Source organism: Cupressus sempervirens, chromosome 3, assembly GCF_028749045.1.
Source record: "Cupressus sempervirens isolate cs-2001-9-10 chromosome 3, ASM2874904v1, whole genome shotgun sequence".
In the NCBI taxonomy this organism is placed as follows: domain Eukaryota; kingdom Viridiplantae; phylum Streptophyta; class Pinopsida; order Cupressales; family Cupressaceae; genus Cupressus; species Cupressus sempervirens.
Window position 1 is genome coordinate 123,049,118 of NC_143120.1, and position 5,038 is coordinate 123,054,155.

The 5,038-nt window shown below is 33.5% G+C and overlaps 1 pseudogene; it reads right to left on the minus strand.

Annotated features, from left to right (window-relative positions):
- Positions 1 to 321: 321 nt before the first annotated feature.
- On the minus strand, positions 322 to 3,915 carry LOC149565087 (putative aldo-keto reductase 2; annotated as a pseudogene).
- Positions 3,916 to 5,038: the final 1,123 nt, after the last annotated feature.

Here is a 5,038-nt window from a genome sequence, read left to right on the forward strand (position 1 = left end):
ATTACTATTAACAAAATATATTTCCACCAGGTTTATAAAACTCTTTATAGAGTCATTTACCAAAAGCTCTCTATTAATAGGCTCTAAAAATACTCTATTAATAGACTTTAAAAATACTAAATTTTCAATAATAAGCATTTAAAACTGATATAGTACAAGGCTAAAAAATCCATTTATTTAGATTCTTTTTTTTTTAACGCTGCTAACTCTTCAGAGCCCTTTATTCATCTAGCTCAATTGCAAATGTTCTACTCTGGAACACAAACATTTACATGCTTTAATTCAATGGAGAGTGTTGTATGGGGGCGTTTCTGAATTTATTCAGGTCAAATGCAAATCAACAGCTCTGTGTTGGTCTCCAGCTACAGCATCTATAGGAAAGATGGCTTTGATTTCATTCATGTCATCTGCTGTCAATTTTATTGAGAGAGATGATATTATCATCCAGGTTCTTCATCTTGGTGGTTCCAGGAATGGGCACAACATCATTTCCCTGGTCTTGAACCCATGCAAGAGCAACCTGGCTTGGGCTGCACCCTTTTCTTAAACTAATCTTACTTAGCTTTAGTAATAGATCTTGGTTCTGCTCAAGATTCTCACCTTAAAACCTCAGATTCCCCTATTTAACAGATCAATTATTATGATATGAAACAATCAACAATGACAAAATCAAATCAAATTAATTTTCACCTTTATTGTCAGTCTTGTCATGTAGATTTTTGTTTAGATTTTACTTTGTTGTTTAGTCTCAATGTTTGAACTCAATATCAAATCATCTTTAAAATGGTACAATTATTAAATGGAAAAAAAAAAAATCCTATCCTTTATCGTACGAAGTCATTATCTGTCACACTTTGAAGAAGTTTTCCTCTTGTGCTGAAGAAACCCATGCCTAAAGGACTGTATGGAACAATCCCAATCCCCAACTCCCTATGAATGGAATAAAATGAAATAAAATAAATATAAGTAAGCTTGTATTCCTTATCTAAGTTCAAATGGAACAAAGTTCTAAAAAAAATCTTATTAAAAATTCAACTTTTGGTATATACTATGAACCCAATTCACAAATATTTATTCTCAGTTCTCTGCAATCTATAAAGTAAACATTGAATCACTAACTGTTGAGGTATTATATCATCACAACATTTACCTAGAGGTGGGAATAATTTGGGCCTCAAAATCCCTACTCCAGAGAGACCATTCAAGCTGCACAACAGTGATTGGATGCACTGCATGGGCCCTACGGATTGTTGAAGCAGAGGCTTCAAACAAACCCACATATTTTATATTTCCCTCTTCTACCAACTTCTTCAGTTCACCCATCTGTATAAAAGGAAAACTTATTTGCTTGTTATCAGATTTCTTATGTTTTGCTAGGCGTCGGTAAAGAGCCAGAGGGATACAATCTTGCCCTCCAAAGCCATACAACCTTGATTATTAGACACATATTTTCTAGTGAAATTAGAGGTTTGAAATTTTGATTTTGTTGTTTCTGAGACAAATTCATTGACTCATGTTACATTAGGTTCATAAGAACTCATCTCTCATGACAATAAGTTGGAGTAGTATTGCACTTAGTGACCTTCTGGAAAGGCTTAATGCTTCACCTTATGAGCATCATCTAAATGTAATGAGTACTACGTGTTCCATTCATTCTTATGAAAAATGAGTTCTTGTGAACCACTATTAAAATAACTTGTGTCAATGTGTTTCACTAGAAAACCACACAGTTGAATCCTTGTAGTAAAATCACAATTTGACTTGCTGTAGAAAATATTTCATACTTATCAATCTCAAGAATTGATATGTAAAATATATTTCTCACATCAAATCAAATTCAAGATTCAACTATGTAGTTTTTGGAGAAAAACCATTGCCCAAAATTTTATAAATAAGATTAAAATAAAAAACCTGTCACAGTAGTACAAATTTTGAATCTTAAAACTTACAGCGCCATGAAAAAATAGTATTTTGGTGCAAGGTTAAGGGTTTGGAATCCGAAGATTTATAGTAGCTTCTATGGGTACAGTAATATCCACCCTATGCTGGTAATAAAGATCAATGTAGTCTATATCAAGCCTCTTGAGGCTTGCTTCACAGGCAGGCCTAACATATGCAGGATCTCCCTTCACATCAAATTATCCATTACTCCAAGTCAATCCAAACTTAGTTACAATATGCACCTTCTCTCTGATACCTTTCAGATCCTATTTAGGAAGGAACAATAAAAGCATTATGCACGATGTTAGAACAATCAAGCTCAGAGAATTAATAGATTAAGAAATGGAAACAGTACGAGCTGGAAACAAGATGTGCATCTTTTGATCAATCAATGGTTTTAACAAATGCATATTTTGAGTAATATTGATCACTTTTCAATGATGGGTTATATAGTTTTCAGCTATGTAAGGATTTGGTATAGGTGATGCTTTCGCAGCTCATAATTATGTTATAATGTTGAATTACTTTTCAGAAGAGTCTTCTAGTGCAGGCTGGAAAAGAAACGTTAGAACTTAAGTATAAACACACAAGAGAGCTTGTTAGGTTTGTTTACATGAATGATCCAATGTTTTCCAAGATGACACAAAATAAAATAGCATGTATGGTAGAACCATTTTTTAAATTGTAAAGTGAAGCTTCTCGACACCTAACATATAGAAACTGTTATCCAAATTTGCTCATCTACATCACCACTTATCAGTTACAGCAATAATCTTAAACTATATCATAGCAGTAACTGGGAGCCAGGCATGCTCAGATCAACATGTATGGTAGTCATAATCAAACATGGATTTCAAGAATTTTTAAGGAAATGAAAGCATTTCATTTTATTCATGCTGCCTATCCAAGAACCTTGAATGGCACAAAGAAATCTTACTTCTTTTGTCATATATTCTATCTTGGCTATATTTATAAGATGTGTCTGTATAATCTTTTGTCTAACATGAGAAGTCATACAAAATATTTGGAAATACCTTCATCTCTGAGTTACAAGGCATAGAATCATGCTAAATTGCTTTAATCCACCTTAGGTTCAGATTTCTTGATTATGCTTTGCAAATATTGATACACTGTTATCCTCTTTTGTAAATCCAATTTGACATTATTTGATTGGTAGTTGCTCTGTATTATGCATTAATGGTAGTCCATGTTCGGAGAATGTAATCCCATCTTTGTTATATGAATAGAGTTCTCATAAGAGATGTTGGTATGGTTTTTATAAAGCAGGTTAATAGCTCTGTCTTCTAAATTCTTTCTTATAAATGGAAATTTGGATATGGTGATAGTAATGAAGGGTCTATATTGGTCAATATGATTGTGTTGGAACAGAAAAGCAAAGGAAGTAATCAAAGCAATTAAGAAACGCATTGCCAATAAGAATCCTAAGATCCAAATTCTTTCTCTGACGGTTGGTATTGATTAATATTATAAATTTCTATATACATTTTGATTTATTTTAAGTTATCATTACTGAGATATTTGGTTGAATTCTGAGTGCAAAAAATTTACTATAGTAAGAATTCATTTATTATTGACTTTGATGGATAACTTTGATTTAATATTTGCCTGGTTATTTTTGCAGCTATTAGAGACACTTACAAAAAATTGTGGTGATACTGTTCACTTGCAAAGGATGAAGCAACCTGCCTTTTGAGGGGCAAAGAGACTGCCAAGATGCTCCTCCTCAGGTTCAAGGATGCCCGTGCCAGAAACAAGACTATCAACTCTAATTCAAGTCCCAATTTTCTCTCTGATTCTGAGCCAAATTGTCTCAGGAATCATTTCATACAATCAAAAGTCAAGCTGGGAGCATAGTATCTCAACTCTAATGCCCATGTCCAAAATGCTGAACTTACCTTCAGAGAAGTCCTCTTGCATTGGAAGTAGGATTTCTAGCCTGACAAATGTGCACATTACTCCAAGTAAGTCCATGGGTTAGGGGAATTTCGAAGGTAAAGACAATGACTCAACTGTGGAGATGATATGCAAAACCTTAGTTTGAATGTGAGATGGACAAACAGATTCCCCTTTAGTCTGCCCTATGGAACTATTGTCAATTATCAACCATACAAATCTTTTTATCTCTTAGTTGCTACCTTTTAGAAGGAATTCAACTTAGGTAATGAAGGTCACTGAGTTTGAATGTGAGATGAGACACAGACTCATGTACTATTAGGAATATCCATTCATATGGAGCTCACATGACTTTTCAACAATGTGCCAATTTATTTCTCATAGTTGCTTTACAATAAAATTGTAGTAGCTCTACGCTTTACAGTCTACATTCTTAAAACAAACTTATGTAATGTGGTAAAAAACATTTGTGCTAGTTTTCTATTAATTATTTAATGAAAATGCTAGGAATGGTTTTTTCCTTCTGTAAGGTTGATTGATCATGATGCGTCTTAATTTATCTAACAAGACACAAATTAAATATTGAGGAAAAGCTAATGTTCAGTTTATTCATGTTCTTTGTAATTAGGATACAATGGCCAGGTGTCCAGTTGATCCAAAGGAGGAGTTGAGGTTGATGTCTCAGGAAGTATGTCGTTATGTGGAAGCTATTCTGAATAGTCTTGCTGCAAATGTACCCAAAGTAAGAACCTTAGAACATCCTTGCATTAAAGCACTATAGAAATAGGCGTTCTTATGTATGGTTCTCATGAGTATTAACTTGTCCTTCAATGATTGATAGGTTGTGGTGCTCTGCCAAGTTGAGAAAGCCAAAGAGGAAATGCTGACTCAACTTTATAGCTCTGTCAGGTGAAGGTTAATTACATGTGGCTAATATGGCCATGGTACTAGTTATATTTGTTTTCTATGTTCCTCATATATTATTTTTCAATTCTACTTCAAACAGCTCTCAGAGTACAACAAAGATTGAAGAACTTCTCCAAGAAGATCAGAATGCAAAAAGGAAACATGAGAGATTCAAAAAATAGGCATCTTTATTGTCAAGACTTACTCATCAATTAAGTATCCATGATGTTCGAGCAAAAAGTGATAATTTTTCTTCAAATGGAGGTACTTGATATAT